Below are 24,419 nucleotides of genomic sequence, written 5' to 3' on the forward strand. Positions count from 1 at the left end.
ATTCATCCATGGATACCTAGCACATGTTCCTTGATTGTTCATTAGTTTTACACAAAATAATAAAAAAAAGTCAAGTTAATATAATGTTTTTTAAAAAACATTCACTGTCTTATACTCACAGGAAATTTCAAAAATGAGTTTGAATTCAAAGATGGATGAAGAGAGGTTGGATTTGATCAGTGCAAGTAACAAACACGTGTAGAAATATTACACTAAAAAAACCATATACAATTAATATATTTTTAGTCAAACACTTAAAAAGTAATAAATAGACATTTATCATTGTAGAGAAACAATACAAAACTTTCAATAAAAGCCTTCAGTGGATTGTATACATTTAAATAAAATCCGATGGAAGAAGTGGAATTGTGTGATATAAGGAAGCAGGACCTCTGGTATATTCTACTCTTCCATGTATTTCTTTAAACTCGGTGTGCTGAGTTTCAAATCATCGTGATATTTAGACTCCATGGCATATAATTAAAAGACTGATATAACCTGTCCATTTTTAAATTCTAGTATTTAAAAAAAGTAAAATTTCTACATTTAGTCATTTTTAAACTGCTATAATTTATTCACTAACCTGAAAACGCCTTTGAAAACACTTGTTTTATTCTAAATTTTATGGGGGTATGTAAACACTTTTTAAAAATACTGCTTTACATGAGAATAATTAAAATATAAGTCTACATTGAAGTTATTAATTATGAGATCCAGGGATATTTTTACCACCTGATAAAGTTGTCCATGTGTCTTGTAGAAGGGAGGGAGGAAAGGAAGGAGGAAAAGAGAGAGAGGAAAAAATGAGCAAGAGAGAATATGAGACAGACAGGAGGTTTTTAGATCTAATGTAAAAACAATAATTATTTTACAGATACAGTTCTAATTACTGGTATTCCTGGTGCATCAGCAATTTGTGAAGTGTCTTCTAGATTAGAAGAATTGCTATCTAACAGGTTCTGTGTTTAAGAATAGTCTTCTGCATCAAAGTTTTTTTTTTTTTTTTTGGTAAAGTGTCATTACCACTAGTAATGAACTACATAAATGAATTATGTTTAGGGCTTAGGGAACTTAACCAATTTTTCATGAATCATAGGCTAAATCTATTGGTCAGGTTTGGAAGGTCATATGTGATTTTAATGGCTCTTCTAGACTGATAACTATTGCATTAACTATTCCATATATAACTATTGTATTGTTTGAAATAATGATTTATATTTAAAAATCTTGCTTTCTTTGATATTTTCACTATTTCTATATAATAAATTATTGTTTGCATAATATATTTGCCTTAAATTAAGAGGAAGATCTCACTTGAAACTCTCTTAACTACAAATTGGTGAGAAAAAATATTTTCCAATAAACAACAATCACACAGATGCATACACATATTGCATTTTAGAATGAGGACATAATGAATCAGCATTATTCATTTAGAGAACACTGAGGAAATAAAGGACTAGAATATACAATTATTCAAATGCCATGATCTGCATTGATGTCCTGTGAGTTGGTAAAAAATCAGAAAAAATTAAATTCACGCCAAAAGATAAAATTTTAATGTAACCTAGAATATTTTGTCATACTTTGTTCCAATGATGTTTACCCCAAAGCTTTCTTATAATGACAATGTTTCATTTTATTATAATAGAGATATCAAAGTTAGAGAGTATCTATAATATTGTATCCTTTTTTTCTTTGTACTACTTTTTTCCTCTATATATATTGACCTATATACATATGTGTATACACATATGTATGTGTATATATATAAGTGTATATATCAAGTATAAATAGATCAATGCTTATTTGACCTATTTATATCTGATATGTGTACTTATCTCTTACGTTTTCTATGTTTTGTTGTTCTTTCTGGTCATACAAATGGACTACATTTTCTAAGCTCCTTCTATGACATAAACAATAAAGTGATTGTGTTAACCCAGGGAGATTAGTAGTCAATACATTAAATCAGCCTACTTTGACTAATGCATTATAATGTGGATGCTTTTTGACCCATAACTTGATGAACAGGACATTACCTAAGGTGCTCATCTTTTCAAAGGGTCTTTTTTGTCATTGCCCAGACAATTCTCACACCAAACAACATTTAATGGCTCTTAATTTCTAAATTTCCTTTGGTTCAGTATATCTATTATACTTCTTTTTTGACCTTGATTCTTTTGAAGTTTTAGTAAGTTTTTCTCATTTCCTTCTTCATGTTTCCCTTGCTTAGAGATCTCAATTTTCTTTCAGATCCTGGTGACATCCTGCATTCTTTCAAAGCCTTCTCACACTATCCCCATCCTCTTTACATACAGGGCACTCTTCCATGTGCCCCAAGTTCCATCAGCTTCTCATTCACATCATTCCGCTGCTCTTTGTGCAACATACTATGCTAATTTCTCCTAGGATGTTCATATTTATTTATTCATTTTCCTAAAACATGCCTACCTTAATAACCCTCTTAGATTGTGCCCTCATATGATTCAGTTCTCTTATTTGATATCATTTCTTCAAAAGAAATCTCCTTGTTTGCTCTGTTTAAAATATGTCTCCACAGTCTGTAATTCTGCATCTCCTTATTTTGCATTATTTTTTATTCCTAATGGTTCTTTCTATCTCATATTTGGTAAGTCTGTTTACTTGTTAAGTTTATGTTCCTTTTTCCAGTAAGTAAGCTTATCTAGAGCAGGAGATTCATATGTTCTGTGCCACATATATGCTACTCATTCCTTATAATTGGCAGGAAATAAATTTCATTCAATAAGATATCAATGAACCAGTAAGTCTACCCAATCTGAAATCTTATGTTCATGGTAACCAAAACAAAAGCCAAAAAAGTTTCATGTATCTTTACATATATTACCTCATTTGAATCTCTGTCTCTCTCCTATGCCTGTCTCCCTCCTAGTCAAGAGATCTACCACTTAGCTAAACAGCCCTATATATTTGACATTTCAGAGATATAGGCATTGTTGCTCAAAGTTATCCTCTTATGAAATTGCAAAAGCAGAGTTATAATCCATATCTTTTCGCTCCTGAGCCTATATGATTTTCATAGCAATAGACACACAATAGTAGACTTTATTTGTTCAGAAAACAAATTTTACTTAGTTTGTTGCAGTATTACTTAAAATTTTACTTTAAATTTGACTGTTTTCATGCTTACATGCTTGTATGTATTAAACACTATTTTCTAGTTTTTGTTTGACACATACAGTGACATACTAGCAATGTTTTATGCTCAATGTACAGCTCTTGGTTCTTTTGTGACATAACTACTTAGTCTAAAGTGAAAGCCATTTGAATAGATTAATAGAATAAATAAATGACTAAAATTATTTTTGTCATGTCTTTTTTTTTTCCTTGAGCAACACACCATGTGCCACAAAATGCTGCTACCTGTCACACATTGGGTGGCCTTCATTTAATTTGGACATATTTTTTCCTTATGCAAAATGCTTTCAAAAAGTTGTAAAGCAGTAAAAAGAATAATTTACTATCATCGTAGTAATTTATGCTGCATTTCTTCTTAAACAAAGAAACACCAGTCTTTACTCCACTATGTAAGCTATGTAGGGTTTGCATCAAAATATAATGCTTGCATTGAAGCAAAAGCATGAGTCCTCCAAGGGACTGGCGTGTTTAAGATTTTCTTACATATTTTTACACTTTGTTTTTGGATTGCAGTCGTAGCTGGAAAAATGTGTGTGTGGAATCAATGTTCTTCATCATTTAGAGCTTTGGAATGACTCTCCTAATCAGCTTTTGTCATAAGTACATTCATATATTTTAACCATTCGAGATTTTTTTAATCAACTTTTTTTAAAAAAGAAAAATGACTACTTATATATTTCCTTGACTCTTTTTTTTGCAAATTAATTTCACTTAAGGCATTTTTCACTTAATCAGAAACTTATTCCCAGATTGCTTTTTCTGGAGTAACACGTTTTTCTATTTTTCTCTCCCATATCTTCCTTTTATTCTTCTTCACAACATTTTGTACTACCTACAAATTTTAAATGTTTTATTTTTATACTTTCTATTTTCCTCTTTTAGGATGCTGAACTACATGAAACCACTTTTCTCACTGCTTTTTAATTATTTTATTCTTATTTCCTGGCACATGGTGTGATCAATCAATATTTATTTTATGAATGAATAGACAACTAAATAGATAGCCAAACTCACATTTCAATTCTTTCTTTCTCAGAAGTATTTGGCATAGAAATTAGCTATGCTAAATTAAAAATATTTATGACACTTTTTTTTGCTATTTTTGTGAATAGATTTCAAATCCAAAATAAAACTATACTACACATATTAGAAAATGTGATATTTAAAGGCAGAGCATTTTTAATCCCATAATTATCTTCAAATTATTTTATAGCACAATATTAATATTTAAATATAAATGAAACAACTTGTGTTATTTTATTTAAAATCAAAAGTTATGGCTTATTCTTATTCTATCTTATACATTTCTGGCAAAGATATTTTGAATTCCCTTATAGAAACACTGGCAACTTATCTTAAAATAGTCTATTTGTTCCTTCCTAGTTAAATGTGCGAGACACAAAAATAGAACATTGTGTGATGGAACAGATGCTGTAGCAAGAGTGAGTTTATATGAGGATGCTGATGACAGATGCCACCTTCTAGCATTAGCCAAAAAGAAAAAAAAAGTATGGGTATTACTATTTACAATTACTAGAAATGAACTGGGCTGTGGGCAACCTCAAGTGCACAATCTCATTCTTACGTGATCTTGCATTATGAATATAATAAACATCACAAGTGAATTCAAAATGAAATAAAGGAAAATTTACTTTAAGGCAGTTATAATGAATCACCCCTTCTTGGGTTTTATCTTAGGAAAGTACTTGAACCTCTAAGAAAAATGAGAGACAATCTGAAGACAAATAAAATTTACTGTGAACAAAATTCATTGAAGATGGGCTAGTAACTTTGAAACCAAGAACAAAATTTTCAAAGAAGTTGGTAGTTTTGATAGTGAGTGATAAGCATATTTACTAAAACTGTTTCCTGGTTTTTTTGAACAATGAAGATGAACAGTTTAATATCTATTACAATAAATGAAAGACAACTTCCAGTTATTTTGTTATTATTAAATTATAGTATGTTCTACATCACTAAAAATTAGTTATTTTACATAAAATATTATTTTATTTAGTTTTAATATAGTGTTATTTATTATAAAAAGGTTTTAAAATGTATTTTGTAAATATTTCAGTTGGAAATTAATCAATACAATATCGTTAATTATAACCATATTTAGTTATTCTGGCTATATAAGATATTTAATATATGAAAATTTCTAATAGCATAGATCTTAAATATTCTCATCACAAAAAACTGAGGAATATGTGCAGTGACAAATATGTTAATTAGTTTGATTTAGTCATCTTACAATGTCTACATACTCCCAAACATGTTCTGCTTTGTAAATACATACAATTTTTATTTTTCAACTGTACCTTGTTATACCTGAAATAAAAATATTAAGTAGTATCAGTTTGTCAGGATTCAGTTTGGCCAATTTTCTATCTCTGTTGTTTGTTTTGATTATAGAAATAATTCAAATGAACAAATTCTATTTGCTTTTTACTATTATGCCAAAAGTGCATGGTCTTTAATATAGATGAGATGAAAACTTTCTTCAGTTAATGTATGTGAGAAGTGAACTCTGGAAATACAAGAAAGCAGGGAAAGTGAGAAAGGGAAGAAGTTTGTTAATGGAATTATTGCTACAGACTAGTGGGGCTCAGTCCTCTATGGACCCACTTGGAAGATATGTAGAATAGGATTTTGACTAATTTCTCCAAAAGAAGTGTTGTATTTTGGGATCTAGAATGTTTTCCAAAGGTTTGTATGTTGAAGACTTGGTCACCTGCCGCAGTCTGGCTGGGCACAAATCACGAGCCACTGAAGCAGGAGCAAACTTTATTTCTGAACTCCACCAGCACACCCCACACACTGCTCCCTGGGAACTATCCCGAACCCCACGTGGCTCATCCAGGAACCAGCCACCGGAAATATCTCCTCCGGAAATCCCTCCTCCTGCACTTCCCCAACCAATGGGAATTCTCTGGGAATCCCCATGAGAACTCCAAAGTAGTGTGAGAACTCCAAAGTAGTGGCCGAGGCGGATAGTAATGCCTTGCCTGTCAACCAATACTATTGGCAAAATGCCAGGGGCCATTCCAACTCAGCTGTGGCTCTCAGCAGTCACCATTGCAGTAATGTGCACTGGTGGGGCTTTTGGAAAAGGACTGGATCATGTGAGCTCTGATTTCATCAAATGGATACATCTGTTGATAGATGCAATGGACTACCTTGGTGGAGACTGTAGGCCAATGGGGCATGACTGGAGAAAGTAAATGACTGAGAGTTTGATCTTGAGGGCTGTATCTTGTTCCAGGTTCATCTCTGCTTCCCTGCTGCCATGAGTTAAGAAAACTTTTTTTCTCCACACCCTTCTGCCATGATGCTTTGCCTCACCTCAGGCCCAAAGCAGTGAAGTCAGTCAACCATGGACCAAAGTCTTTGAAATTATGAACCAAAATAAACCTTCCTTCTTCAAGTTGTTATTGCCAGTTGTTTTGGTCATAGCGAGGAAGGAAACCTCCATAGTCAGAAAATCTGACTAACACAAGAAGGGATGGCATTTATTTATTGCAATATTATATTATTTTATTGGTGATATCATTCCTCATTGTTAGAGGGTGACCAAGGGATATTAACTCTCTAAAACATATTAATTGTTCTTAATTGATTTTATGCAAGTTTTCATGTCCCAATTAAGTTTTCAGACAAACAAGGGGGAATCATGGGTAGAGATGAAAAGTTGAAGGTGTGCTAGAAATTGTCAACTGAAACTGCTGATGGATTCAGTTGATGTAAAAAGCACAGGCTTAGGCATTAACAGAATGTGCTACCTTTGATTTTTGTCTTTTTATGACAAAATTTTTTTGTCTTTTTATGACTGCACGTGTCAGATATTATGTGTGTGTGGTGTATATTCTGAGTGTGTATGTATGTACTATAATTTTGCTTTCAAACATTTCTTGAAAACTTACATATCATTGTTTTTTGTATAGTTTTCGGAAATTAATGAGTTCAACCAAATGGTAACATATGAGAATAGTTTTTGACATAATAATTTTGCATCTAAAAATATTTTTTATTATAGAGGTATAATACTTGTATAGGAAGGGCTTTTGAAAACAAAGTTATTGGAAATATCATTACTGAATGAATATAAAGGTGATTATTATTGTTTCTGCCTTAGTGCTACCTAAATCTTTAGAAATTACCATGAAGAATTTCTTCTCAATAAGGATGAACATGAAAACAGTCCTATTAAGTAAGTTATTGTTTAATATCAAATTTTTATCTACTAATATAAAATTTAGTATATATTCCTAGGTGTTTGTTCTCTTGTTTTACTCTTGCTTTCTTTTCTCTTCTTCTTCTTCTTCTTTCTCTCTCTCTCTCTCTCTCCTCTCTTTTTTAATTATGTCAGAGGTCAGAGAGAAGAAAAAAAATAACTTGCTACATTTCTTTGAAGCAAAACCCAATCTGTATAGCTTGAGCTGCATCCAGATCTGCTTCCTGCCATCTCTGGAATACTTGCAGTCTAAGCTCACATAAATGCCACTGAGCAGAGGGAAAAGGTCAGGAGAAAGCATGTGGCTCCCCTTTGTTAAACTTCCAGTCATGCTAATCTATGTACAGCCAATCCCTTGAGACCTCAAGCTCTTCCTTGAAATTCTCCGCTTCAGTTTCATTCATTTGTACTAAGTCTATTTTCTGAAACTCTAGGATATATTGAAGGTCAGAGGCAAAGGTAAACAGGTAATGCCACTGGCTTCTTTCCAATAGTGGATACAAATTTCCTGTGAGCTGTAAGACTTTCTTCATATCTTCTTTCTTTCTTTTAATAAAAACAATACCTGTAAAAAGTAACCAGCCCCTTTCTATGCTGACAATCAATAGGATAAAATTTTTTTCTAAAGAAAATACCAATGCTTCCAATCAATTGATCAATGTTTATAGAATTTTTGAAGAATTATTGGTAGTACCCAAAAACATATCAGAGATATGAGTCCCTGCTGTGAATATGGTATGTATTTCCAGAAGAGCCCTTTTCCCCATAGAGTGTTATACTATATTTAGAAAAAGCAAGAAATTGGAAAAGATCTGAGTATAATACCAGCCAAGTAATTGGGAGTAGCAATTAACCTCCAAGAGCTAGATTTTCTATGTGAAGTAAGTAGCAGTTAAAGAGCTGAGTTTGAGTCATAGTCCTAGGGTCAAAGTTAGAGAATTGAAGGACTAATATAAATTCCTCCAGGAAGTAGCAAATCTAAAAAACAAGAGAAAAATTAGTAAATAATTAGAATAGAGCAGGACTAAATTGAAGTGATACCTGAACCTTAGCCAAAAAAAAAAAAAAAAAAAAAAAAAAAGGACAGGTTCTATTGCCTGCTTTTCCCAGTAACTTTATGCTGATTCATCATCTTAATTTAAAGTAACAGGAGAATGAAGGGTAGAAAATTTGGGAGATTCCAAAAGTCACAAATACACACACATACAAAAAAAATATGTGGAGATTTTAGGAATTTTATAGCACTTGCCATTTATAAATTCAATGAATGAATTGATACCAAAAAAATGTCTCAAGGCAGGGACTCTCTATCATTGGAAAATCATGCCTTTAAGGCTTTTCTAAAAACCTACATTGGCCTTCCTGTTCATATCTCTTAAAAATCGTGCCTGGAAATGAAGACTAAATGGGATTTTGTGCCATTCTGATATTTGCACTCTGGGCCCAGTGTTCCTCCTTAGAGGATGGTATCGATGAAGTATTTTTCTGATGTACAATATCATCATTATTCTCATGGAAGAACACAGCCTCTGCTTATATTTTTTTTACTGTAAAATTATTTCTAAGCTGTAGAGAGTCTTCCCAAGAGAAGCAAAGACCATTTTTTTTTGATAGGTTATGAAGCTGTAACCTATGCCATTATAGTGTCTTTCACTTCTGTTTTAAAATATGACCTCTCATAATTCTTGATTAGCCTCAAACATGTCACTGAGAAATGGACAGATAAAAACAGTTTAATAAATGTATAGACAACACCAACATTTAAGAAAGAAAAAAACTTTAATGAACCTAAATATAGAAATCTACTGCAATGAGAAAAATAGACACTTTGAGGTCATTGAATATGTGAAGTTTGGCATTTTAAAATACACACACACACACACACACACAAAGGGAATTACCACATTTACTACACGTCATTGTGAAGGTTAGGTGTCTGCTTGACTAAACCGTGATAGACATATGTTTGGTCAAATGTTGTCTTAAAGTTTCTATAAAGGTAATTTTTATTGTGATGAACATTTAAGTCATTAGATTTTGATTGAAGCAGATTATTCTTGATAATGTGAATAAGCTTCATTTAATCAATTGAAAAGCTAAAAGAAAAAGACTGAGGAACCTCAAAGAATGAATTTTGTTTGTAAAGTACCTTCAGATATTAACTGCATCAACTCCTCCCTGGGTCTTTAGGCTACTGATCTATGGATTTCTGACTGGACAATCACCATAATTGTGAAAGCTCTTCATCTCTCTCTCTCTCTCTCATTTATATTATACCTTCCACTGGTTATTTTTCTCTGGAGAATCCTGACTAATATTATCACCATTATGTATCATGATGTTAAAAAAAATTCAGAAAGGTATCATAGAGAAGGGAAAGAGCAACAGATCTGAGTTTAAATTCTGCTCATCTTTGACTAATTATGAGTTTTAACAGTTTAATGTCAGTATTTTAGTCTCAACATAATATTAGTGGCATCATCTATAAAACAAGAAAGTAGAAAAGAATGGGAATAAATGTTATGAGCCATAATAGGTTGTGAGAATAAACTGGAGAAAATCCATACATGCATGAGAATTCCTTGAACAGTGACTTCAGACAGAAAGTGCAAAGGAAAGAGAGGTCTTTCCTCTATGGTATGGAAGAATCACCCATCATTTTTTGATAAAATCACTGATTTTATTATATTTTATGAAATAAGATTATCTTAGAATTATTAAAGTTCTCTTAAATGAAAACAGTCTATGATTTCAGTGACATGTAGAAGAAATTGATTTAGTAAGTAAAGGAATATATCACCTGGATTGTAGTAATTGAATAAATAAATGCCCACAGTCAACAGTAAAAGTAAAATTAAAAATAATGAAAGCAATCTCTTTACTGAAGACAAATAGTGGCACTTAAAAACTGCCTTTTTTCCTTTATTTCTTGTAATAAAGCTTATATAATCAGTAGATTCTGAAACCCTTACATGATAAGACATTGGAGAATAAGGTACGAACACAGTGCTCCTGTCACACTCCAAACATTAAAATTTAGAAACAAACCAACACCTTAAAAGAGTGCTTGAACCAAGGGTAACCCATGGGCTTACACCAGTTCTACTTGTACACAGCAATGTAATGTTTAATCTAAATTTCCTATAGCCTCAAGGCCTAATGTTTACTTATAGGAAATATAAGGAACAAAATAACAAGTATAACATCACCATGAGGTAACAATCACAAATATCCAGAATGTAGAACATTTTACAAGATAACTAACCTAAAACAGTTAATATCATTTAAAAAATAATGGGAAGACTATTCTATGTCATGACAAAGCAAAAAGAAATAAAGAATTATAAGTCTCCTATTAAGTAAGATTTTGTATTATTAACAATAGAATTCTTTAGTAATTTGGAACAGAGCATTGATATAAATAGGCTTTTTCAGAAATATCATTCTTAGAATAATGACAAATTTCACTGCAGTAGTACTTTAACTGAAGTGGAGGTCTTAAGTGTAAATTAAGAATGTTAAGGTGTGGGATCTTAGACTTGGTAATTAATTAATGTGATTTGTGATGCAAACCATGAATCAAACACACCAAAATCTGTCTTGAATTGTGCCAGTTCCCAGAATAGAAAATGTAGAATGTGTCATGGTTAGAGTAAAAGATAGTTTCAGTTTAAGACTGTATTAAAATAGCCTGTGTTACATCAACATAGAGACAACTCACCTCCAAGACAGAATTTAACATCAACAGATGGTTACTCTAGTTCCAGACAAATGAAATCTCCTTGAGAAGAACACAAGAGGGCCAAAGCCATAACTGCATACTTTATCTTATTAGTTTTTGTATTACTGCTATATCAAATTATGATAAATTTTGTGTTTTGAAACAGAACAATTTTATTTCCTCAGAGTTTTGAAAGTCTGATGTCTGAGGCAAGTATTACAGGGCTGAAGTTCATTGTCTGGGGGCTGATTCTTTCTGGAGGTTCCAACAAGACTCCCTAAATTCCTCCAATCTCTGCCTGCCTCATTGTCTTGCCCCTACTCTATCTGATTGTCCTCTTCTGTCCTCAGATGCCACTTTGTCTCCTAATAAGGACCTATGTGATTACAATGGACTGTCCCAGGTAATTCAGGATAATCTCTTCATCTCAAATTACTTAATCTTCATTGCATTTGCAAATTCCATTTTTCTGTGTAATGTAATATATTTGCAGATTATGGGGATTCAACATGGGCATCATTGGCAGGACATCATTCAACCTACATACATATCAACACTTGAACTTCTTGGAGAAGAACATTTTTTGTGAAACTTGATGAAAAGGAGCAAGTAAAACAGAGAAAAAGAAAACAAGATGCTGTTGCCAGTTTAACCAAGAGTGGTAACTTCCCAACAGAGCACTTTCCACAGCACTTTAATTATGACTTCGTACAATATGCTTCCTGATAATACCGTTCATGCTTCTTTGCAAAATTTTTGGCAGACATGGACTTAGATTGCCCCATGTTTTCTTATTTTCACTAGCATTTCTTAGAATTTACAGGCTGATGGCAATCTCTTTCAGCTTTGGAGGCTTGCCTGCACTTCTGAGGTAAAGATCTTAGAATCTGTTCCAGGTTGTACTAGACTACTCAAGTATCAGCATGGACATTCCAATGAAACCACATGTGTCCACATATGTTACATTATCTAATCATTTACTAATGATTATTGAGTGGCTAGTAAGTGCCAAGTATGCCAGGAACACTGTATTCACTCTCATTAAGAAGTTTGTATTCTTAATATAAGGACTTGACCAAAAACTGTGGAACAAATAACACACACACACACACACACACACACACGCATACACACTCTAAGGTATTAATTGTGCGCTACGACATAATTTGGGAGGGGATGCTGGGAATTAAACTTAAGGGCGTTCCACCACTGAGCCACATCCCCAGCCCTATTTTGTATTTTATTTAGAGACAGGGGCTCACTGAGTTGCTTAGCGTTTCACTAAATTGCTAAGGCTGGCTTTGAACTCGAGATCCTCCTGCCTCAGCCTCCTGACCTGCTGGGATTACAGGCATGTAACACCATGCCTGGCCATAATTTTTTTAAATAATTTCTATAAAATTAGGCATTATTACTATGTTTTGGATGTGACTTGTTACATAGGAGCCCATGTGTTGAAAACTTGATGTGCAGTATAGTGGCATTTCAGAGGAGGGATCTCTAAGAGGCAATGTTTCGTGAGATGTTCTAGGTCAATTAGGTACAAGTTCTAGGTCAACTGAGTACACGATTAATATATTTCTCATGGGGCCCTTGTTAGCTTCCTGAGAGGACTGATACAAAAACTTAAGCTGGGCTCCACCCAGTCTCTCTCTCTCTCTGACTTCCAGTATGTAATCATCTACTCCAACACATGCTGTGGTCATTGACATATGATGTGCTTTAACATGACCCACAAGGCTCTCACGAGAACTGAGCTCTTACCAGCACTATGCTGTTAAACTCCCAAACTTCCTCTTTTTTTTTTTTAATAATGTTACCTGCCAAGGTATTTCATTATAGATAGTATCAAGAAGGAGGCTACATTTAGTAATCAAACTATGCCATGACATTAAAATGCCATTCCATTTTAAGAAATATCCCCAATTCCAGAGATACCATATCAAGAGAATTAAGGCTTTCTGATATTAATGGAATGTGGTAGTTCTGTGTATTTTGTAGTTCTGTTTGACAAAGTAGAGAGTTGTAATTAGTTGAAGTGAGAAAATCAGTGAGGTTTAACAGGAAAGAAGATTGTTCAGTTTTTCTTATGGGACTGGCTGTTATCAATCCATGACCAGAACAGCTTGCTTTTGTTTGTTTGTTTGCTTCTATGTTTTGTCTTCTTAGCTATCCCTTCACAGAGATATGAGATCAAAGACAGAGTAAAACGTTTACTCTGGGGAATCAGAGAGATGCAGCAATAAAGGACAGGGCACATGTGGAAGGTGAAAAGTCAATATGACTTTCTATATTTGGCCTGGTTAGATTATCTGGGCTCTGGATTGGTTCTCACCTAGGTTGAGTGGGGAAGACAATATTTCTTGAGCACTGGCTTGATGGATAAGGAAGAGGAGAAGCAAATAATGAAAAGCCTCAACAAATGCATGGAAGCATGAAAGAAATGCCCTCTCTGGAAAAGTAAGTATTTTGGTTTTATTGATGCACGTAGTACAACAGTGGATGAGTCTGAAAGTGATGGTGGGTAAGCAGCATTATATCAGGAAAAAGTTGTACATATACCAAGGAATTGAACTTTATATTTTTAAACAATATGTGATTATTGATAGGACAAGAATCAGACAGATTAAATACATTAAATATAACTTTGTGGTTATAAAAATAATATACTTTCAATAAATTAACACTTTCTCAATAGAATATTTAAATGATATATAAAATTATAAAGAAAAAAAATTAAAACTAGGTAAAATTACTGTTACTAATTCAAGAACTGTGCTTCCCAACCTTTCACTGTGCAAGCAACATAGATACATATGTATACATAAAAGCTCCTTATCTATTTAATCTTGCAGAGCTTCCCTCTTAATACACAAGGGTAAATGTGCCTTATTTATTTTGTGTTGCTATAGAAAATACATGAGGCTGGGTGCTTTAAAAGGAAAAGATGTTTATTGGATTTATGCTCATGGTGGCTAGAATGTCCAAGCAGCATGGTATCAGCCTCTGACTAGAGGCTGGGTCACAACATGGCAGATGTTGTGGAAGCAGAAGCAAGAGAAGCAAGCAAGTGTGTGCAGAAGAAATCACATGATGAGGGGAGAAGCAAGGGAGGGGAAAGGGCCAAACTCATTATTTTATAACAGCTTCTGACAGTGGAAGCTAATCTACTCCTTGAAGAACCAACCCACCCCAGGGTTAATTTCTTCAAGAAGGTTCCACATGTAAGTTCCACATCTCAGAGGGTATTCCTGTTGTCAATATCACCACACTTGGGACTAAGTTCCCAGCACATTCACCTTTGGAGGGCAAACCATATTTAAGCTATAGAAAAATATTATATCATACTCATATGTGTTATATTGTACATATCAAAGTAAATAAATATGCAATATGTATGATGTTACATATTTACATAATAAATATTTTATTTACTTTACAAATTTACGTATAATTTGGGAGGTAGAAGATATATGTACTGTAAGGATCTGCAGTTCCTCGTCATTACTACTATCTTATTTTACCGAAGAGTATGATACATATTTCAAATGGTACTGAAAAATTTTATTTACTTTGCTTGTTTCTCTTTGGTTATTTTTTTTCTTTCCTTTGTTGTTTTAAGGACATTTGCTTTTGAAATTTTCATTTTGAAAATCTGCACTGTTACATTTTTAAATTTTAACATCCTATTGAATATCTAATTACAGGGTCATTATGCTTGCAAATAGAATTGCTTTTCTGTGTAATTATTTCTAAAATACTTATTAAATGTAGAGGTTTATAAAGTGTATGAAGCTTCAAAAACACTTAATGGGCTACACTTGGTCACTCTGAGGGTAGTTGATGTAAAGAGTCCCAATTTTAATAGTAAAAGCCAAGACAGAATGTGATCAACATTTCCAAAGGTCTCTTATACAAATTCTACCTAAGCAGTACTGACGGTAAAGCTGGCATGGTTTCACGCACAGAAAAAACACTCCAGTTACCTGATTCATTCACATAGGTCTTTATTATATGTCAGGCCCTGTCGGGTGCTCAGTATTAATGATGATACTGATCATGGCAAATTCATACTAATGATGTACAGACTTTGAAATGTCATGTACACTCATGCCTACATGAAATCTATATGTTTGTATTCAAAGTATAAAGCCACATGATCCAAACAAGCTTTGGAAAATGTAAACTCAGTAGTTGAACAATATTATTGTTGTCAGTGTTATTGGTCAAACACACAAAACTAATCTATTTATTTTGAACTTAATTTAGTAATTTACAATTTCAGAGTGTAATATGAAAATATATTTACAGATATTACAGAGGACAGGGCCTAAATTCAGTCCCATTGGTGTGCAAACCTGAGTTCTTGACTTGTTATTTCTCAGCTGAAAGTTATACAATCTTTATTTTAAATCAACTTTGTTCAGGAAAAGAAGAACAAAACAGAAACTCAAGTAGAGAGGCTAATAAAAGACTCAAGGTTATTTCTGTTAGAGAATTTATCAATCTAACATGAGGCATTAATCAGCTTTGCTTGTCTCTATGTTTCACAGAGCAATGCAAGAGGTAGGATTAGTGCCTATCAGAAAGAGCCTCCACTCTGTGGGTCTCACTGTTGTTATTACCATTGTGCCTAAAAGCACCTATCAGTAAACACCGCACTGTGAATAATAAAGACGCAATTTAATTTTTTATATTAGGTAAGCTTCCCTGGGGTGATATGCAAGAACCACAGGAAGACACTGGGCAAGAAAAACAATGAACTTGTTTAGATGGATGGTAAATATTCCAATCCATTGGTCTCCTGTCTGTAGTCAACCACCCTTCCAACTGACACTTAAAGCAAGGATCAGAAACTTTTCTGTAAAGAGCCAGACAATAAATAGCTCTGCCTTCATGGTCCGTATGCTGTGCACTGCAACTACTCTGCCATCATGGCGTGGAAACATCAATAGACTGCATGTGAATGAATGGGTATGGCTGTTTTCCAGAAACTGTATTTACAAAAGCAGGGGAAGTGTCAGACTTGGGCTTCAGACCTGTTTGCTTTCAGTAATTCAGATGGGTATGAGCTGTATTAGAAATACAGTGAGAGCCCAAAAGGTGAGTGAACAACTGTAGTAAGGTGGTCAAAAATTGCCTAGGCAGTGTTGACACAATCAGGCAGATCTAGACGTCATATTCCTGGATGAAAGGAGTAGGTTGGGATTTGTGGTCACATTGCACTCTCAGTGGGGACAAAATACTTCAAATAATGGAAAGTCCATGTCAGAAATGCATAAAACAGACTCTAAATTCATTAGAACACACTGAGTTTAACTGTTCATGTGGGGAAGGAGGGTTTATTTAAAATCCTACCTGGGGCTAGCACCATACTTTAATCAAATATGCTTTCTCAGAAACTAGTTAAAGAACTGGACCAGTGTTGAGCCTTTGCAATTTTTTTAAAGTTGAAAGCCCATCATTGTTTTGCTGTTGTATCCTCAGAATACATATAACTGTTCCTGGAACACAATTGACACTTAATGATTATTCCTTGAGTATCTAGCACCTGACAACTATTAACAATGATTCTTGTAGAGGTTAATAAATTAATATTATAGTTTTCCTAGCATTTATTCTTGTATATAATATATTGCTGATGCAAGTCTTATAGTTACTGTAGCATCCTTTGTTACTTTAATTCATATTTGACTTCATATTTTTACATTTAAATTTTAAATCTAAAAGAAGTAAGAATTACAGTTGTAAAAGTTATTCTAGATGAGGAAGGATTTTGACAAGTTAGCCATGGATTGATATTATGAAGAATGGTAAACAATGAAATTTGATTTTTAAACTTTAAAATAATTACTAATTATGTATACATGACAGAATACATTTATGCACTTTGATATATCATACATAAGTGGAGTATAATTTCTCATTTTTCTGTTATAGAATCACATTGGCCATGCAGTCCTATGTGTACATAAGGTAATAAAGAAATTTGATTTTTGATCTCTTCCTATTACTTGCTTTGCAGACATTTTAGGATCATCCTCCATGAAACAGCAGATTGATTATCTTCTACTTTAAAAAGGCCTCTATTTAGGGTGAAAATCATTCAGAACTGTTGAAGGAATTCCTGAGCAGGGGGAAAAAAAACATCCTGTGACATTATACAGCAATTGAATATGTAAAGAATCATTCTAAGGAGAACTGTCAGTAAGTATTAGAATAAGCAAGTTTATATATAATAAAAAAGAAAGAAATAAATAGAAAATAACAAAAGCTGAGTCAACTCAGGCAAGAATTGAATATGTCATTTTACAGATTATCAACATAACAAAAATAAAATGTCACTCATCCAACTTGTCAGATTGTATATCTTTTGAAAGTGGAAGGCTTGAGTAATAACATTAATTAATATTACATGCTACTAGCTTCATGACTTAGAGAATATAAAATGTCAATATTTATAGGCTGTTGTTTAATGTACTTTAACTTAGAATATTGTAGAGTTGGCTACCCATTTTTCTAACACAACATATTGGAGAATTGCCTTGGGATATTTTTTATAACTAGCTAAGTGCAAGCTATTCTTTCTTACAGGGCACATGTTCATATTCTTTCTTTTCCTCATCTTCACCACCTGCTAACAATGTTTCAGGCAACAGAGCAGCAGTGTTCTCTGCAGACAGCACAGCCTCCTCCACAATGTTGGAAAATCAGATGGCTTACAATAAAGCACAACCTTTAAGACCATGATACTTGTTTTTTACTTCTTCTTTATAATTCTTCTTTTCTTCTTTAATATTAAAAGTTGGGCTGAAAAATTATTGAATATCCTATCTGAGGTATATATGTGTAGATAGAAGAGGCTAGATTTTTTAAAAAAGCTGAATGTAACACATGTAAGTACTTTTTTCCAGTTAATCTTTAATGATATATATTTGTAGCAGCAGTTATCTGCCATGCAGAAATTAACTATCCTATTTTGACATTATTTTATGGTGCTTGCTTTCTAATTATTTTTTCCTCCAGTGAACAAATGTTCTTACTTTCCTGGTAGAGAGTCCTTCTCAATATTAATCATAATTTTTTCTCCTAGTGAAATCTTGAAACGGTTGTAAGAAATATTAGTGTTATGTAAAAATTTTTCAAGGAGTAAAAACAACAAATACTTAATAAATGATTCTGTTAAAACAAATTTAGAGGAACTGAGTGACAATTTAAACAGTACATTTAGAATATCTTGTTGATAGAAAAATATGTTCATTTTTTTCTAAATTATTGACCTGTGTATTTCATATTCCATACTGCAAAGGAAGGTAAAATTTCTGATTATAAGAGAACAAAAGGAAACCTTTGAAACAAAATGCAAACTATGATAACATTTTTAATTGCTCTCTATAGTAGAAGGGGAATAAATGAAGATGATGGTCAAGTATTTTATAAGAACTAAACATTTATGAAGATCCATTTATCTTCAAGGAAATAAATTTGTTGACAGATTGTGCTGAGTAGGATGTTATTCACTTACAACTTTAAAAATAAAACTGTGTGGGTAGGTTTTATTATTCATACCAATTCCACTAGAATGAGGTAAGGACTTAAATGAGCTAAAAGTATGAAACATTACCATGTATTCTTGAGATAAAGAATAGACAAAAGAAAGGTATTCACCAGGGCAATCCTGAAAGTGTCCAAATATTCATTATCGAGTTACAGCAAACTGAGTTAAGAATATAAGAAGAAAACACAGAACAAATCACACAATCCTACCTACTAGGAGTTCATTTTAGATAAATACATTTATTTACATACTTACTTTGAAAGATTATTGTGCCTATTGTCGGGTATATAGAAGTAGATGACTACATGCCTGTCCTTCAGGAATCCACAGTCTATTGGGATAAAATAGACAAGTTGAACCAGGTATATCAGGACAGTGTGATAAATTTCCTAGAGGAAATGAGGAATAAGTTAAAGGTCCATGGAAGAAGTTCTCCAAACTTAGCATACGATAGGAGTAAGATAGTTTTGGGGAAAATTTCCTAAAGAAATCAACAATATAAAAGTATAAAGAGTAAATCACACTCATTTGGTCAAACAGGGCAAAAAATTCCATTCGATATGGAAAAAAATGTTTTTCAATTAAATGCAGCTATACTTACATAGAACTACAAAATAATTTATTAAATATGTAAACATATTTCATAGTAAAGGTTGGAAGGTAGGTCTTCTTTCCCTTAATTTTGGAGAAAGTTTTATTTTAAATAGTATTGATTTTGACCTTCATAAAATGACGGAGAATTACAGCCTTTGGGATAGGAGTCCCCTGTGTTTCTCCTTTGCTAACAAAGCAATAAATCTTCCTTTTCCTTTTTCTCAAATAAAAAAAAAAGTGAGGACAGTCAAGAGATTTAGGAGGTAATCATTATGCGAAATTAGTGACAAATTTAGATAGTTACTTATTTTTAAATTTTGCCATACTTACTTCATAAAATTATATAGGGTGGTTTTTATGGAAATAAACATTTTAAGAGATTAATGGAATTCAAGTTTTGCAGTTTAGCTAGAATAAAGTTTTTGCAATGTAAAGTGATGAAAGAAAGAAACTGGAGAGAGGTATGCTCGTAAATAGAAACTGGAAAATGTGAAGATTATGAGATTGCAAACTTTTTTTTTCTTTTTGTCTGAAGTTGCTTTGAATTGGAAATTGTTCCTGCAGTAGAAACCATGACTTTCTTTGTTTAAGATAGCAGAGTTCAGCGTTAGGTGCTGGAGGAACTTTGTGAAATTTATAGAAGAAATTCTGGAAAAGAGGAAATTAGATGGTAAACAAAAACTAAATCAACAATAATAACAGCAAAAAAAGTCAAAATGCACAAATCTTGACAAAACAGTGAATTTTTTATTTTAAATTTATTTATTTATTCTAATTTGTTATACATGACAGCAGAATGCATTTCAATTCACAGAACACATATAGAGCACAATTTTTCATTTCTCTGGTTGTACACAAAGTAGAGTCACACCATTCATGTCCTCATACATGTATTTGGGGTAATGATATCTATCTCATTCCACCATCTTTCCTACTCCCATACTCCCTCCCTTACCCTCCTTCCCCTTTGCCCTATCAAAAAGTACATCAGATAGAGCATTAATCTGTAGTATATATAAAGAACTCAAAAAACTTAACATCAAAAAAACAACAACAACAACAACAACAACAACAACAACAAATAAACCCAATCAATAAATGAGCTAAGGAACTGAACAGACACTTCTCATAAGATGATATACAATCAATCGACAAATATGTGAAAAATGTTCAACATCTCTAGCAATTAGAGAAATGCAAATCAAAACTACTCTAAGATTTCATCTTACTCCAGTCAGAATGGAAGCTTTTAAGAATACAAAAAACAATATGTGCTGGCAAGGATATGGGGGAAAGGGCACACATACATTTATGGTAGGATTGAAAGTTGGTGCAACCAATCTGGAAAGCAGTATGGAGATTCCTTGGAAAACTTGGAATGAAACCGCCATTTAACCAAGCTGTCCAACTCTTTGGTTTATACCCACTGGACTTAAAAACAGCATACTACAGTGATGTGTCACATCAATGTTTATAGCAGTGAAATATTTTTAATGCATGAAAGGAAGTTACATTGTTCCAACTAAAATGCAGCAGCTCAAACCTGAGATGTCTGCATGGAATAGCTGGGGATATAGTGCTCTGTATTGTATTTATCTAGCATGCTCAAAACCAGAGGATCAGTCCTCAGCACAGGAGGAAAAAAACTTGGAATATCCACATGGAAATTTAAGTTGTTGCACACAGAGAAGAAAAAAAGTTGAAATTTAGTCAAATAAAAATCCTCCTTAAATAAAAATCAACCCTATGATTCTGTAGAGTCTTGAGAATGTTATATTGTAATGTTCAATCCACAATCATCAGAAAGCAAAAACAAAAACAAAACTCAAACAATATAAGATCACATATATACAGAGAAGAAAAATGCAGTCAACAAAAACTTTCCTAAAATTATCCTTACATTGTAAGTAGCAATCAAATACCTTATAGTAGCTATAATGATATATTCAATGACTTAAAAGGAAAATATATTTATAATGATTAAATAGATGTGGAATATCAACAGATAAACTTATTTTAAAATAAAATCCAAATCAAAGCACCAAGGTTAAGAAGTACAATTAATCAAAACGAAAATTTTATTAAATTGATAAGAGTTAGAAGGCAGAAAAATAAAAGTCAGTAAATTTAAACAGACCAAAAAATTATTGAAATTGAATAATAGAAATATTAATCACTATAGCATTTACATAATTGGAATTAAATAGGAAATAAAAGAAAAAAAATCTATACAGAAAATTGTGACTATCCATTACTGCAACCACTTCACAAACTTGAAAACAAAAAAGCAAAAACAAAACAGGAGCACCAATAACACAGATCCAAGAACTCAACAGCCCACATCACTTGTGAAACTGTAGATTTCAAAAGGTAAGTGCCTACAAGCCCAGAGGTAAATGACACATGACAAACACAGGAACAGGAATTAAAATAATAACTAACTTCTTATCAGATTAAAATAAAAATTTAAAAATATTTTTTCAACCCCTATGCAACAATATCTGGATGTGCTGGGAAAAAAAATTATCAAACTATAAACTGCCTCTAGAGAAATGTATGTTTTTAAAGTGATGGAAGTAAAGGATATTTTAAGTCTAACAAAATCAAGAAAATTATTTTGTATTCAGACTTTCATAAAAAATGCTAAAGGAAACCATTCAGAATGATTGCAAATAAGAAACTATAACCTGAATACACAGGAAGGGATACAGATGTAAAATGTGCATAAACATAAAAAGACCAAATTTTCTTCTAGCCAAGATAGAGCAAAAGGGAACAGACTTATTCCCCAACCTGGAATAACTAAAAATAAAAATCTAAAAAAAAATGACACAATGAATCATATCACCAAATGAAAAAGTGATCCTTGAGAGCTGGTAAAGAAAGGAGACTAATTACAGAATTTCCTGAGCTTACAATCTGGAGACTGTAACTCATATAGAACTAGGTTATTTTTCTGAGTGAATGAGAGGGATCTGAGATTCCAGAGAGGCTAAGGCAGATGAATTTCACAGTGCAGAGTTCCAGAGAAGAGTACTCCTCATGCCTGGCACATACATAGAAGTATTTGAGGAATACTGATCAGTGCATGTGTAGAAATAGCGGAGGCCAGAAAAAGATTTACAAAAAAATTATTAGAAATAATAATACACAAAGCTCAGAGTGAAGAATATGCGTATTCTCAGAAGTCAAAGTGAAATATTGGGAAACACCTGGAGTACAAAGAATGGCATTCCCTAGCAGTTTCTCAACTTAGTACTAGGCAATAACCCACTCCCTTCTAATACAATATAAGATAATATTCACCAGGTTGAATGATTTCCAAGTAAATCAATTGTATCCTAGAAAAAAATCTAAACAATACTAATAGGAACACAAAAAATGTTCAGAACAAACAAGGTCACTTGGTAAAATTTAATATATATCCCTGAAAACAAACAAACAAAAAACTCTCAGTGGATTAGAAGAAAATTTCCTCAACTGGATGAAAAGTATATACCAATACTCAGAGCTAATTTTGTATCTAATAACCCAAGAAGAATAAAATAAAAAGTATTCATGTTAGAAAGGAAGAAGGGAGATCATATTGAAGGACCTCAAGACCCCAGGCCCAACATTAGGAAAACTAACCCCTGTGCCCTGAAGCTGCAAGATGTTCCCTTACACAACCCCCATGTCAAAACCCCACCAGCTGCACGTAGCATTTCAAGTCTCGCACAATGTTACCACAAGATGTTCCATAGAGATAACCCCGGAAGGGCCAAACTTAAGCAAACATGGTAAAAACAGGAACTAAAAGGACAGGGTGCAATTTTATGGTTTTTCCGAGAACATAAAGTGGAAAAACAAGTTTGCCCCCCGGGTGACCAAGAGGCTGGATTCAGAGGAACCAATAGAATAGCTGTTGCTGGGCTAAGCTAGAAACTAACCCCCTGCTCCCTATAAAAGATCTGTACCCCAAAGCCCGGTGTGCCAGTTCACCGAAGCTCCGGCTGAGGTTTCGCTGAGCACCCGCAGGCGCCTGTGTGAGAATAAACGCCTCCTGCTTTTTGCAGCCAGTGTCTCTCTCGCGTGGTCCTTTCCGGGTTTGGGATCTGTGGATCTTTCATTTTGGAGGTTCCACCGAGATCCAAGATCCCGGTTCCGATCCTGATCCCTATCCGGAGGACACCCGACATCACTGGGAGGTAAGCTGGCCAGCTCAAACTTTCTGTCTTGTTGTCCTGTTGGTTATCTGTACTCTGTTTTGCGCAGCGTCTGAAAGACTATGCATAGTCATCTGTAGGTGATGGAGAAGTTCAAACTTCTCCCGAGCCATCTGATTCTGAAGCAGTTCTGTGATCACTCAGGTTTCTGAGGCAGTCAGTCGGAGAAGGAGTTGACGAACTCGGNTTGGCTAACTACTATATTATCTGCTGTAGCTGGCCCCTTAATTATATTACTGTTAATATCGGACTCTGAGCAGATAGGTCAATGGATATAGGATTATATCCTGGATAAAGAAAAGGGGGGAATGAAGGACCTCAAGACCCCAGGCCCAACATTAGGAAAACTAACCCCTGTGCCCTGAAGCTGCAAGATGTTCCCTTACACAACCCCCATGTCAAAACCCCACCAGCTGCACGTAGCACTTCAAGTCTCGCACAATGTTACCACAAGATGTTCCATAGAGATAACCCCGGAAGGGCCAAACTTAAGCAAACATGGTAAAAACAGGAACTAAAAGGACAGGGTGCAATTTTATGGTTTTTCCGAGAACATAAAGTGGAAAAACAAGTTTGCCCCCCGGGTGACCAAGAGGCTGGATTCAGAGGAACCAATAGAATAGCTGTTGCTGGGCTAAGCTAGAAACTAACCCCCTGCTCCCTATAAAAGATCTGTACCCCAAAGCCCGGTGTGCCAGTTCACCGAAGCTCCGGCTGAGGTTTCGCTGAGCACCCGCAGGCGCCTGTGTGAGAATAAACGCCTCCTGCTTTTTGCAGCCAGTGTCTCTCTCGCGTGGTCCTTTCCGGGTTTGGGATCTGTGGATCTTTCAATATTTACTGATGATATGGTTATTTACAGACATAATCTCTGGAACCTCCAAAAAATTTCTAGAATAGATAAGTTTATTAAAGCTATAGAATAAGATC

The 24,419-nt window shown here is 33.7% G+C and overlaps 2 long non-coding RNA genes across 2 annotated transcripts; one reads left to right on the plus strand and one right to left on the minus strand.

The window, feature by feature from the left end:
- Nucleotides 1-1,445: 1,445 nt before the first annotated feature.
- Nucleotides 1,446-23,674, minus strand: LOC125610977. The gene is made up of 4 exons (XR_007341088.1): nucleotides 23,064-23,674; nucleotides 4,650-4,661; nucleotides 4,083-4,084; nucleotides 1,446-1,459 (listed from the first exon to the last, which is right to left on the minus strand). It is a non-coding gene; the product is annotated as an uncharacterized LOC125610977 (long non-coding RNA).
- Nucleotides 19,723-23,341, plus strand: LOC125610978. Its single transcript, XR_007341089.1, has 2 exons — nucleotides 19,723-19,756; nucleotides 22,868-23,341. It is a non-coding gene; the product is annotated as an uncharacterized LOC125610978 (long non-coding RNA).
- Nucleotides 23,675-24,419: the final 745 nt, after the last annotated feature.

This window comes from Marmota marmota, unplaced genomic scaffold (genome assembly GCF_001458135.2).
Source record: "Marmota marmota marmota unplaced genomic scaffold, marMar, whole genome shotgun sequence".
NCBI lineage: Eukaryota > Metazoa > Chordata > Mammalia > Rodentia > Sciuridae > Marmota > Marmota marmota.